Source organism: Ctenopharyngodon idella, chromosome 11, assembly GCF_019924925.1.
Source record: "Ctenopharyngodon idella isolate HZGC_01 chromosome 11, HZGC01, whole genome shotgun sequence".
Taxonomy (NCBI): Eukaryota; Metazoa; Chordata; class Actinopteri; order Cypriniformes; family Xenocyprididae; genus Ctenopharyngodon; species Ctenopharyngodon idella.
This window is the reverse complement of record NC_067230.1, coordinates 5403129-5418263: the sequence shown is the minus strand read 5'-3', so window position 1 is coordinate 5418263 and position 15135 is coordinate 5403129. Positions and strand designations below refer to the sequence as shown.

The 15135-nt window shown below is 35.8% G+C and overlaps 1 protein-coding gene across 2 annotated transcripts in view; it reads left to right on the top strand.

Moving 5' to 3' along the window:
• tbl1xr1a (TBL1X/Y related 1a) overlaps positions 1-15135 on the top strand; it is a 63353-nt gene that overhangs the window by 21952 nt on the left and 26266 nt on the right. For both annotated transcript variants that reach the window (XM_051912172.1, XM_051912171.1), the window contains exon 2: positions 8720-8776. The gene's annotated coding sequence lies outside the window, so the exon portion shown is untranslated. The remainder of the gene's footprint in view (positions 1-8719; positions 8777-15135) is intronic.

Genomic DNA, 15135 nt, shown 5'->3' with positions numbered 1-15135 from the left:
TACCTTAACTTGCTGACTTGTGTGCATTAATTTTTATTTGAGGAAATTTGTTTATAATATGCTATTAGGTTTGAAATTATTGGTCCTGTGCTGCCTGTTGATTCAGTTGATTTGAGCAAATGTCTACAATGGCTAACGTAGCTTAACGCTTAAGTTTAATATACAATGATCATAATGCAAGGCAAGCACATCGCATCTATCTGACCTGTGTTTAGCGACATTCAGTTCATAGATTAAGTAGTTTATTTAAAATGGATCGCATATACAGTATGTTTATGGGGGGCGGGGGAGGTTTAGACTAGTCGACTGGTTGGTTGCAAAATTTCAGTTTAAACGTTAATGAAATTAGTGAATATTTAACAAAAGTGGTCAGGGACATGATTTTTCCATATTTATCTGGATGCTGGTTACTGTAATATGATTGAAATTGTGAAATGGCCTTAAATAATTACTAAATAAACTACAAAATTTTATGTTTTTGAATACATTTACAGTAGTCAACATTTGAAGTGGATCAAAACCTTTCATCGAAGTTGTCCTAAAACCTTGGTTCTTAGGATAACTTTGATGAACTTCAAAGGTTGATTACTGTATTTGATGGATGGACTACCTCTGACAGCACTGCACGAGTTCAGGGGGCACCCTTAGCATGTTAGCCAGAGTTAAAAGGGTTTTTTTAGCTGATCACATGTCTGGTGGTGCTTTAATGCCTGTAGTGTTCATGATTCTTTAAATGGGATTGATTTAGAGATGCAACTTATTGGAGAGATACTAAGCTAAAAAGTCTCTCCAAGAAGTTGTCTTTTAAAAGTTCACCTTAAAAGTTTCAACCACATAAAAATACTACAGCTAAAGCAAAAAACGAGCTTAAAGTCTAGATCAAGGGTGTCCAGTTCTGCTCTTGGAAGTACGCCATCTTACAAAGTTCCATTCCAACCCTAATTTAACACTCTTGAACTGGCTAATCAAGGTCTTCAGTATTACTAGAAACTTTTCAGACTAGAGTGTTGGAGCAAGGTAAAGCTCAACTCTGCAGGAAGGTGGTCCTCCAGAAGCAGGTTTAGTTTATTCATGATAAACTAGTTGACATGTCTAATCAACTAGTTACAGGTCAGCTAATCAACTAGCCTGACCCTTCCCTATTATATAGCTGATCATTCAGTCCAGCTGTAGAAAATGTTTTGTTTTCTTTTGTAATTATCACCTAAGTTTGGAAGTTTATTACATGATAAATGATTATGGATATAAAAATAAAGAAAATCTGCTGTTCATGTTTACCATGATATTTCGTTGGAGTACAGCGTGTCCCAGCGTGTTTTTTTCTCTTTTTTTGGACATCATGTCTATTTAAGAAAATAATAACAACCCTTGTACCACTGTGGAGTATCACAACTGGCACTGCACCATCACGGCTCATTCACAAGCTAACAGCCATTATTCTGACATGATTCTCTTTTGTTAAGCCTGTAGGTGGAATAACACACATGTCCACAGCATCTCTTCATCTTGAAATATCCAGGGCAGCTTTATTTCACCTGCTTTCCTGCACCTGATGAATACCAGCGCATGGTCTGGAACTAAAATGATATATTCTGTGAGCGGCTTCCTTCAACTTAAATGTGATTTGACTTATTTCTCTGCAAGATCTAGCATCTTCCTCAGGTTAATCCCAATGGCTCAGTTCCCCAGTAAGTAAGGTATAGTTTGGCATTTAACCAGTGCAAAATCGTTGCAAGCATGTGCATGAAATGGAGTGTGAACACAGGCCATGTGTTTCCAATCAAGTATTTGTGTATTGGTATAACACAGAAAATAAATAAGCTGCCAGTAAGCTGCCAGATTTGGCTTCTGAAAGTTAGGTTATAAGCCATAGATTCATAAACTCATAAAACTTTTATGCTAATGTTTTTATTTAGGAGTACGGTTGTGCAGCTTTATTCTGATGATGTTATACCTAGGTTCATTAGTTTGATCAGGTATCATAATTCACTCACACGTGTACACATAATTTTAATATATAAAAACACTTGGGCACAGCCATTTACACTCTTAAATACAAACCTGTGAGGTGTCTTTTGCAGTTTCTTGTTGCAGCGAACACGCTTTGATATATAATTTCACACGTTGTGTCCAATTAGTTGCAATAATTATGTCCTTGGCTCTCTTTTGTGGCCTTTTGTTCACTTCTGTCCGGCCTATTGACCATTGTGCCTCCTCAACTCTTTTTCCCTCCGACAAGCAGTTTTTAGCACATGCAACCTTATCATGCTTTGCCTCCGTTGACCTTCATCAGTCCCACACGTCTCTTCTGCCGGTCTCAGATGACCCAATTAAACTCTTTCTCTCATTCTGCACCGCCGCTCTCACCAGACTCAACTCCGGACCGCTAAAAGGGTGAGAGTCAAGGTTCAGGAAAGGGCATCTCCATGGTAAAATGCTGCTGTGCGAGAAAAATATGCTGTAATGATAGTCTGGCCAGAAAGTAAATGGAGACACTGTCATATGTATCAGCCAGGCGGTTGTAAATGGGTGGTAGCAACAGACTTTGATAGAGGAATCCTTTTAGATGTGTTTCTCATCATTCCAGATCCCACAGGGTGAGGATGAGAAAGAGCACTCTCTAATGTTGCCTAGACACTTGTGTTCGTCTTAGAGAAAATGTTTAAAATTTAAGTTTCACGATGTTTAATTTGAGAATTCAACCAGTGCATAAAGACAGTTTTATATTCCATTTGTAGCACTGTACATGTTTAGTAGTAGTATTGTTTTGAATTATGAATTTTTTTTTTTTTCCAGAGGTGTTTTGCTCTTTTCAGTTCACCACTGAGAATGAAACAGAAATCAAGCAAAACATTTGACAGCAGAATTGCTCAAAAGTGTGCAAACCAATGAACATATTTACAAAGAAATACTTTTGGGTTATAGACCTGTCAATTCACATATATAAGAGCTGTGAATTGTTAATGGATGTTTTTTGTGGGGGGGTGTCACGGTGAATGAAATCATGAGAAGTGAACACGTTACAACTGAAGAGCGTCATCTCCGCTAGGTCTGCCCACGTGTCTTAACATAAGAATTTCATATAGTGTTATGATAACCTTAATTTAATTGACATAAATATCAATATGTAAAGCTTGGGACTGTTAATAAGCCTGAAATGGCTGACTTGTTTTGATTTTAATGTTGTTAGCGTTATTTCCACTTTTTATTCCAAATACAACTTGGATAACCTTACTAACATTACCTAACGTTACCATTTTGCCAACGAATACAAGTTGAGCTCTACTATAGGCTACTATATTGTTATAACGTAATTAAACAGTTTGCTTTTACACACACAAGATGTTCTGTGCAATTTCATAATGACATGGTTTGAAATGAAGACCTGTAAAATGCAGGTAAAAATCAACTATGGAGGGTAACGATGGCAAATCACTAGGCAGTTTGGCAGGTTGTTTCACAAATTATGTTCAATTAGTTTGCTGGCGAAGTTAATGAAATCTGTGCAGATTTAGGGCACATACTCAACTCATGAGTCAATATGATATTAAATATAGCCGAATTGAGCAGCACCTGCGCATTTCTGACTTACTTCAACACAACCGTCACTAAGCAACAAATAAAGACGCGCTGGTTTGTTTTCTATGAAGCGCAGACCCTAGAAACATAATAATGTGGGGTAAATAACCCCATGTAAAATGGAAAGAACCACCTCGCAACAAAGCAAGACCTTGGTCAGATATAAACACTGATTTTGCGGCAGCGATCAAATTGATCAAAATGACCTTTAAAACTAATATTACGCTTCAAATAAATATTGTATTACATTATGCCAGTAGGTGGCGACCAGTGACTTTTAAAATGTACTTGATAGAGATTCCTTCAAAAACTCTGGACAAAACAAGTCTTTATTAATTTCAAATGATATTTTTTTATACAATGAATTCATTTAAAATAATAAATTATTTTTTATAACATTTTAGGCATTTATAAATAGATGTATAACATAGAACATTTTGTCAGAACCTCAGGTAAATTACTTATTTTGTTTAGTTGTCTAATGTTTTGTTTTCAGAGAAAACAAAATCCAGATTATACAAAATCATAAACTAAGCTTAAATCTAACTTAAACTATTAGCGCTGTTTTTTTTTAAATATTAAAATCTTATTTTCCTTATTTTATAGATATGGCGTTTCGCAAGTCATTCTGCAATATTCTCCTGTACTCCAAATCATTAAATGACTTTTCCCAGTGAAGTAGTTCACAAGTACCAACAGCTAAAAAGGCTCTCCACACAATGACACCTCTTCCTCCATGCTTCACTGTGGTAGAGATGCATTTATTATTTCTCAGCAGATTTTAGAAGACACCGCTCTGGAGCATCACCATCGTGTTTCATTGTGATTCATCACTCCACACGCAACTTCCCATATTCTGCCAAAAACTTAATTCTGTCTTGATGTTTTTCTGAGACAGCAATGGCTTTTTAAGTAGTGCATTTGCTTAAATTTAGTTAATTTCTTGACCAATAATTTGTGGTTAAGACAATTAAAAGCTTACTGTTTAGCCATTTTGGGTTTGGCCCATTTTTTTTTTTTTTTTTTGGCCAGGAGAGAGAGAGTGTGTGTGTGTCTGTGTGTGTCTGTGTGTGTTTGTGTGTTCTTGTATACATAGTTTATGAGGACACAAATGTATATAATGACATGGGTATTACAACATAAACATGGTTTATGAGGGCATTTTCTGTGTCCTCGTAAACCAAATGGCTTAAAAACATACTAAACAGTGTTTTTTTGAAATTCAAAAAATCCAGACAGTTTTCTGTGATGGGTAGGTTTAGGGGTAGTGTAGGGGGATAGAATATACCGTTTGTACAGTATAAAAACCATTACGCCTATGGAGAGTCCCTGTAAACCACATATACGTGTGTGTGTGTGTGTGTACTGCTGGATACAGAATTAAAATCTGATATATATTATAAAATCACAATAACAAGAAAGTCACAATTAACTTTTTTTTTTACTCTGATTTGATTTTCGGCTGTCAAGCTGTATCTGATTTGCTTATTTTAATATCTTTCTCAAATGTATTAAAAAGCAATACACATAAAACAAGTGTAAGCAGTAAGTCCAGTGAAAATTTTTATATCCAACAATAATCTTGTAAAATAAAATAAAAAATAAGTGGAAGTGAGTGTAGACCTCTTATTGCTACATCTGGTAAAATGTAAAGGGGGGAAAATAGAACTACAAATTTGTATCACAAAAGTGTCAACATTCAAAATATCATGTGGCTGAACAATACAAAAAAACAAAAATCTCATCAATACATTTGTGATAGTTATTACTACATGAACATACGCAATATAAACAGCATTTCTTTGGAATATGTGGTGCAGATTTTATATTTATTTCATTATTTTATTTTAATAGGACAACAAAGATAAAATAGAAGAAATATATAGGCTAAACATGACTCATCTGTAAAACAGCGACAAAGTCTCTAATGCAGAGTGGCACAAAAGCACTTATCACGCATCACTTTTTTTGAGTCACATGTCAACCTCGCTCCATAATGAAAAGGTTTTGAGCACAAAGAGTAGTGATATTGTGTGTGTGCAACACCTTGCATCTATTCAGAATTTTACCTTATTCATTAGGTTTTTTATATTCTAGTTACTGTACGTGTGAATGACAAGCTTCATTCAGTCTGCTACTTCAGTGCTCTCATCTAACAGACACCCAGTAGCGAGTACCACAGCATCCAGAGTCAGCAGTAAAGCCGAATGCGACATGCTGTTTGAAGATGCTGAATGTAGGGGTGGGAATCTGTAGGCACCTCTCTATTTGATTCAGTTATGATTCAGAGGGCTGCGATGCAACGATAAATGATTATCTATACACAATTTCTTTTTTTCGCACTGTGTGACTACTTGGTACTTTCAAAGCAAAGTATAATATGTAATACAGTTGTAATGATCCATTATAAATTTACTTACGATATCTTTTATTACTAAAACAAATGGAAGAGATGGGGCAATTAAGTCATCTGGAAGGTTACATTTGCCAGGATGCATTTCCTAGCATTGCAAAGATCCAGGAAAAGAAAAATGTGCCTAATATACCTGCTGCTGCCTGTGTCATTAACGTTAATCAAACAACAAAAGATCCAAATATGATCCAAAATGTGGCTTTTTTTTTTTTTTGTTGATCTGTTGCACCCAATTAAGTGTACTATTGAATGAATGAACCTGTGTTACATGGCTTACGAGTGGGCGGGAAGGAAGCAAATACAAAGAATAAGGTGATTATGATTGTAGCTATGATTGTACAACAGAGCGACGTTTGAATCACTAGTTTTGGTGTGCTTTCTCACAAAACATCCCAGAATGATCATGGGTTAGATGAGTAGGTGGAGCAAATGCAATGTGGCTATGTGCATATTTGTCTGTCTTCATATGTGCTTTCAATGATCTGATCAAAAAATGTTTTAGACCCCCTTTCCAATTATATTTAGCACTGAACATGATCAAAAAAAAAAAAAAAAAAGAATCCTATCTTAATACCATGTGCAGGGTTTTTCCTGGGTCAAAAATGGTCTTCGGTGTTGGCAGACGAACACAGTCATTAACACACACTGTACAAAGTACCCTAGCCATGTGAACGTGCAAGCCCAGTACTGACAATAAAACCAAAATAAATGCAAATAAAGTTTGTAATAGTTTGTAATATTAACTTATCCTATGTAGTCATTAAATAATCATTAAAAAAAGTCATAAAAAAAAAAAAAAAAAAAAAAAAAACACTCTCAGGCAGATTTGAAAAGTTAGTAATAAAATGAACAACAAAATAACGTTGCACGTTATAAAAGTGACAGGTCTATTATTTTGCATTTACACTCCAAGACTTGATGCACAAATTGTTTTAGATATAGTATTAGATTGTTTTATTCAATTGCTATGGTTATCACTGTCGATTGGATGCATTTGCGCATTTAAATACGGTTGTCAATGCAGAAACTTTGCAAATGTAGTTAGCAGCATGAAAAATATATATCATACAGAAAGCGAGCAAAGATCACTGCCATTATAATCACTGGAGCTGTCAATTACAATGTAACGTACACAAAGCTGCACTCTCCCGTTGTAATCAATGAAGCTGTCTACACTGTGCATTGAATCTCTTATTGACATAGTATTTATGGTTATAATGAAAGGATTTGCGAGCGTGCAGAACTCAAGCTGAACAAACTGATTCTGACTAACTTAAACATCTGATTGGCCATTGCATTCATGCACTCTAAAGATATGTCTGTGATTGGCAACAAAGCTTAATGCTGTAAAAACGTGTTGTAAATAGAAACCTTTGATGCTCTTCACAGAGCGCAAAGCAGCCGGCTATCAGCAGATACTGGTACTGGAGAACGGTGGGTATTGTCATATTAAATGATCGGATAAATCTTTGGCGGGCAAAGATTAATTTTGGTGGCCGCCAAAATATTTTCAATGCAGGAAAATCCCTGAGGTCAAAACATGGTCTTTTGTTTCTTGTTGTCCTGTTGCACATTTTTCACAACTAATCATAGGTTCTGTGGTAAATTCAGGGTTGTTTTTCTGATGCTACAGTCCTGAAGTTTGGTCTCACAGAGGCCAAATATAGAGGTTGTTTTTACACTGATTTGCACTGCCTTTAGTTTTCAAACAATTCCCAGATCTAAGACAAATTGCAACCTGTGACCATTACCAATGCACTTCTAGCATGCAGACACATTTTTGTTTGTCACAGACCTCTAACTGCAGTTTTTTTTATTTTTTATTTTTTTATTTGTTGACTATATCTTTTTTATTTTTTATTTTTTGATGACCAGCTTACATCATCTTTTAAAAGTGACCCATATCCAATGTCTGCATTTACACTTTACACTTGGCAAAACAACCGAAGGTAGACGTACTGACCTGGAAAATCTTAGGCCGAGAGGGAAGTAAAAACAGTGTAATTTGCAATGGACACAGACAAAATGATAATACAAGCTTTTGCTTTCCGCACCATCTTTAAAGATCAGCAAAACATTGGGTTGAGCCTTTGCCCTCCATTGCGCCATTGAAATGAGTCATGTGATCACTGTTGGTGTCCACCTAAGTTGACGTCATTCATCACTGTTGCTTTTTCAATGACGTACGACTCGCACTGATGGGAATATCCGATCTGTCCTCTGATTTATTTCCACGTATGAATGAGGCCTGAAACTGATCTGAGAATATCAGAATCCATATGCTTTTTTCCTGCTTACACATTCATGGGTCATATCCGATCTGTGTTACACAGGAGGAAAAAATTGTAATTGGGTTACTTGAACCGTGTAATGTAAATGCGGCCTAAGACATCTGAGAGTGAGTCTTCAGTCTTGTAGTGTGTGCTTTGCTTAATGGGAAGCTAAGTGATTTTTTTTTTTTTTTTTTTTTTTGACAGCATTGTTGTTGATGGGCTGATGTAACCTGAGATACAGTATTTAATACAGTTTTAATTTTGAAAAACCTCACCGTCACCTTAACTCAACATTATGATCTTCACATGAATTTAAAATCAGCGTCTGATCTTCTGCATTTGGAAAAAAAAAAGAGAAACATTTGACGTTTACAATCCAACCATGATTTATATATCGACCCCTTATTTTTACAAGGCACTAATAGTTTTTATTCTGTGTTTTCTTTATGTCCAGACTGTAGAGACTTCTTCGCTGCTAAGGGTTCACATTGGAGCAAGACCTGATCACATGGTAAGCCAAGAAATAGCTCTTTTGTTCTTTCTTTTTTGGTTAAGATCAAGGCACCTTGAGTCCTGCACACGTGGTATCGGGAACATTGACGAGTACACAGCTGTAATTGAATCAGGTTAACTTCATTCACCTATTTTTCATGTCAGAAATAACCTAAATGTCTGCACTGTTTGTGCAAAAGACAGCGATATTGTACCAAATACTATCCAGCAGTTAGGGATACACAGTATACACAGTACCATGTCTGTTGTTGTTTTGTTTATTGACTATATCAGTTTATATTGAATAGTAATGCCTGCTTGTTTCCACTTTCTAACATTTAGACCATTTAAACTAAACATAAAACATTTAAAAGTCTTTAAAAACAATAATAATTTAACAATACTGTTCAATGTAATCATTAGCAAATCTCAAAATTAATATCCATTTTTTTTCATACTGTACACTTTAATGTTGTGAAGCCTAAATTCTCTTGTAGCATTTAAAACTACTATATAACTACTTTATATATTATTTTTAATATAAACTATCATTTAAAATGATAGTTTTTCATTTTATTTATAATTTAAAGTAGCATTTAAAACAATTGTTTTCAGTTTTTAGTATTTATTTTGAATCTTAAGTAGCATTAATTTCAGTGTTTAGTTTTTATTTTTCATTTAAACAGAATGGTATGGAGTCATTCGCCAAAACATAAAGATAATTTGCTTATCTGTGTGTGCCACAGTTGTAATATTTGTGCATCCCTAGTGAAAACAAGTCCTTAATTACTGTTATGTAACCAAAAGTGTACCAAATGAACATGTTCCTGTTCCACAATAATTTAGCCTCTTCAGTCAAGACAAATACAAGCTCATTATCTAGAAACATAGGGAATGACCTTCTTGCGTCATGCACTACATAAAGCCACTCGAGCTCGTCTTATTTATATTGTTTCAGAAATGTTCTACTTGGTATGTGTTTCCGTAACAATGTGAGTTTGGAGCTTGCTGTGCATAGTTTGAGAGCTAATTATGTATGCTAATTAATGTGAGTTCTTGAGTGAACTGAGTGCTTGTCATTTAAGGGACAGCAGTTTTGACTGCCTCTTTTTGAAGACGAAATTACCTGTAATTTAGTCTAGTAGTGTCAGTCCAACCTGTCAGTCAGGACCAATTCACAAATCCACCCAAAGAACCCTAAACCCTTCACAAGAGTTGCAGCTCAGTTTGTCTGTTGACTATTCTCTGGATAATTCCTCTTCAACAGGGTTTATTGTTTCGGGGATCAAGGTGTGTGAGTTTGAGCACTTTCAAAACCAAGCTGCATTCAAAACTGAAGCAGGATGGACTAGTTCAACCAATGTATGCTAAAGCACTTTTGGATGTGGAATAATTATTTTGCTCTTATTATGGTTCCTTATGAATTCTATAATATTGAGCTGCAGTAAATGCTATTTTCAGTCCAAACCAGGTTTTCTTGAGTGTTGCCACAGAAACACTGAGTATATAGTGGCTAGTCTTGAGGTGGAGATTGGTTTGTGTCTAAGCTGGTGGAGAATGGAAGAAAATAGAGGCCTAATAAGCCTCTTAACTTCTGTATTTGTTACAGGCCTATTACAACACGATGGGCTGGCGGTGTGGATGAATAGCAAGGCTTTCGAGTATTATCATACCCATTTTTGGACACATTTGTCATGTGGTTCTCAGAAGTTTATCTGAAATATCTGAAATGTAATGAAAGCCAAGCTATTGTGCTTTCAAAGCCAAGATATGCATCTGTTCTGAGTTGTGAAGGTGCAGTGTAGGATTGGAGCCAGAGGAGTTTGCTTTGGTGTAGCCTGTATCCATCATGTAATCGATGTATACAATTCCTGGACTTGAGCTTTACAACAATATTAAATTTCCATGTTTTGGCTTTGGGCAAAAAAGCACCCTGCATGGTTACTGCACCAGCTTTAGAAAACAAAGTTAGGCTTATCTGTGTCTGGGATGTTTTAACCGTTTAATCTTAGGTTTTAGACCATGAAAAGGGCACCTAGTCAATGCTTTATGGCCCACTGCCTTTATAAAAACAAACATCACTCACTTTCTTTCACTGTTTATTAAATTAGAATTGTGCAAATACTTAACATTATTAAAATGCAGATGAAATGCTTATTGCTTAATCCAATACTGGCACTTAATAAAACATCTAATAAAATTTGAAACATTATATTAGATCTGTGCATTAGGCCTAAATATAATAAACCTGCTGCTGTCTGTCATTAAACAACCAGTGAGTGTTTGTATTTACTTCTGATGGCAATCTAATGTGGATTTTACTCATATAATGGTGTTGACATGTTATATTTAGCATTTTATTTGCAGCTAATCGCTACACCTGCTTTGCATGTATAAAGTAAACATTCTTTATTCATATGAAAATACATCAAATCACATGAAAATCACACGCAAACCATATACCATCGTAACTGTGCATTTATTAGCTTCTTGTTTCACGTGTATAAACGTTTGTTTGGCTATGTTTATCACAGAGATCAGAATGAGGAAGTGTACAGAACAGCGTGATCAGAAAGGGCAGGGAATATGGTCACGTTGACTCGCGTAAGATGATCGACAGCTGTACAGCAAATGAGAGAGCTCTGAGATCATAAGTGATGCACATGAGGAAGGAAGAGACACAGAATGCACTCTGAATGCTCTTTCAGCTCTTCATATTGCATAATTCAGTGATAAATGAATAGAAATGGTGTTCTGTATGACAAAATATTTAGCAAATCATAATTGTTGATTATTTTCTTGAAATTGTAATTGCGATTTATTAATTACGATTATCAAAATTTACATTAAATGTTTTGAATAGTTTTATACCTTTGTTTGAAGCAACTGCATGCCATATTTTTATATGAAATAAACAAGCTGAAAACTATAGCATTAAGCCTCAATGCTATATGTGGGAAAGTTTAACATAACTAGGAAAAAAGAATGCTGTCATGCTCTCACTCATTCAAACTCACCCAATCGACACTGTTCTCATGCCACATGCACAGTTAAGACAGAGCAGGTTACTTTTGATATAAAACAAAGTCTCAGCTTTTAAATTCTGTCAATTTTACTATGGAATTCAAACGATACATTTGTTTTTGGCGCTCTTTAATGTGGCGTGACAGAATGCTGTAACACCTCAGGCCAAGCGGCACGTGAACCTATTACCTCTTCCTCTTTTCTACTATTACAGCACGAAAAAAACATGAATGAACATCAAAAAGTATGTTGAAAGATACAGTACAACTTACTGAAATGAATCCATTGAATCCATTGAATCTTGAGGCAACTGAAGATTCATACTTCTACAAAATTACATATTTTGAAAACCGACGAATAAAAGGGCTGGGTTTGCCTGAACTAGACGACCAGTTGATCTTAACTATAATTTGACTGGTTTTTGGTTTGGTTGACTTCGATCTATCACGTTTCCCCAGTTTCATTCTTTTTGCGTTTAAAAACAGGGAGTGCAGGGAGTTTTAAGATGTATTTGAACAGTTTTTATATTTGACATGCAGTCTTAATGTAGCGCTCATGGCATGACAGTCAAAAAACAGCACAAGACACAACACATCTGCCAGAAGAGAGGTTTACACTAATGCAACCGGATGTCATTTATTTTCCATGAGAGCTGGCAATTTCCAGGGGGAACAAGTGGCAGCAACCATTTGCATTGAGCAGAGGTCAACTTTATGCAAATGAGTAGCGACTACTAATGGGAGCAGTTGGGTTTGAAAGAAGTGAAGGACCAAACGTTCTCTGTCTGTGTGAATGAATGTGAATCGTTAATAAATGTTGTCATAGGGATTTGGTTGCTTAGTGTAACATGCCAAGGACTAAATAATTAGCCTTTACAGTGAATTTTAGCCTCAGGCAAAGTTTTAACCTTTTGAGCGGTACGGTCCAACATATGGGATTTTTATTTCTGTGCCCCTGAGAGTACAGTCCCACATATGGGATTTAGAATGTTCAGTGACGTCACATAACTGCCAGATTCAAACTGTGCTTTCACACTTCAACTGGCGCAGAGTCAAAGACTGACGCGCTCAGCGCTTGTAATTTATCACATCTATGCAGTGTTTTCAACCACATAATGTTCATTTTAAGTTTCAGACATTTAAATACACTTAAGCACTAGTAAAATAATTCATTTAATAGTAATACATTTTTACTTGGATGTATTTCGAGAGAAACTGATGAATTCACGTACTGTAAATCGGACTGACAGGACTCTCTGAACTGCGGCGCAAACTAAGATGGCTGCACCCATCTCACGTTATAGATCAAGATCATTTATAAAGGTTTTTAAATGACAAAACACACTTACACATATTTGAGAACCAGAATATCAGATAGTTGATCACATGTTAAGCAAGTTTGTGAATATTTTGAATAAAAAAGGGAAAAAAAAAAAAAACTAAATAAATGCGGTACATCTGTCATACAGTAGCCACGTTTACATGTACACTTTTTTTTTTTTTTTTTTGGACATATCTAATCCGATATGGTGTTTACATGTGCTGGTGCTTTCAATCGGAATGACTTTGTGACATGCGCACATTAGCTTATGTCCTGTTTGCCGCTTTGTATTCCTGTCAACATAGAGTTCCATTATTTCTTATGTGCGCTATTTTTATGTAAAGTGTTGTTCTTAATCAAGCAACAGCGTGAATTTGTAGCATATTACTGCTGGAAGAAATGAGGAAAAGACGGGCGCAGGAAGCTGACCTTTTTGGTGGCTGTGCATCTCTAAGGAGCATCTCAATACTACCCCTCCCTCTGACGAAAAGCAGAAGCGTGTGGATGAATGTCTGTAGTAATGATACTCTGAGTTCCTTTATAGTGTATTTAATGTGTTGATTCGGTTTTATTCCAGTTTGATTTTGCCACCGCCATTGTGCATTCTGATGACCACTGGCCTCTTGACATGATGAGGTTTAATGCATTATCAGATTAACGCTTTTACATAGCAGAATTTTTATTTTGTTCGGTTCCGAAAGATTTATCTCACCCCTCTCAAACCTATTACAATTTCATTCGGTTTGGGCATTTGTATTCCGATTGAGGTGTTTATATGGAGCATTTTCATTCAGATTGGACTTTTAAACGTAAACGCACCTAGTGTTACTGTGGCTGCGGTGTGTCACATGACAAGCCATGTAAACAATAAGGGGAAACGTTCTAAAATAAGTCGCCTTAAAAAAAACTCACTCTGGGGGGTCAGTTACGGCACATTCCACTAAGCGGTATGGTTCAGTACAGTTCAGTACGGTATGTAATTTTTGCCATTTCTATTGTCAGAAGTTGTGAATGGTACCCTAATTCTGAACCGTACCGTACCACTTTTTTGGGGACCCTTCCGTTGGGGTACCAAGCACCATAGTACCAATAGTACTGGTACCAAAAGGGTGGAGCTACACTCACTGCAGAACGTTGATTGGTTGACAGAGAATCGTCACTTACATGTGCTACAAGGTGAATGACAACACAATACCGTTGCAAATGTGTATTTTTCGGCTGTTTTTCCTTGTACTGTATATTTTAATATTTGATTATTTTAAACTTACACATGAAAGGGTTAAAAGTGCTATTTCTTTCATGTTCATCATACTATCAAAGTCCACAAATTAAGCAACTCCAAATTAACGAAAGAGTTTGCCTTGGTTTATGTGATACAGCTTAAATTTGGCATGTCCGAGAGATCGGAACATGAAATCAAACGTGAAAGTATTGAGATTTATAATGTTTCAAAAGTTTTCCGTTTCAAATAAACAATGTTCTTTTGAATGTTCTATTCATCAAATAATCTGAAAGAAAATATATCATGGTTTCAACTAGTGATGCGAATGATTAATCAACGATTGATTAATTCAATTAATTTAATCGATAAAACTTATCGATGGTTGATTAAGAAAGGTCCATCATTAGAGTGCGTAGTTTTGAGGTGCGTGCAGCTTTTGCGCAAAACACATGCCATGGACACACAAGGAAAAATCGAAGTGAGCGTGCCGTATTTAAAATTTATGAATGTCTTCAAGCCATGCAATGGCTTAGGTAGGCTAGTAGTATATTTCGAAACATAATTATCTGCCTTTGCTTTTACCAAAGATTGGGATTGTATCGTACAAACTGACAAGCAACAATGTAAAGGACAGAAGAATCACACAATGTGAACAGGCTAAAAAATGTATAAAAAAAATCTAGATGATCTTGCCAACCTCACTATTCTCATTAGTCAACCATCTGGACCATCCCTGGTTTATTTCTTTCTTTTTGTCTGCCTCATATGCACTGTACCTGATTCATAGATGCCATCACCTCCCCAGATTATTT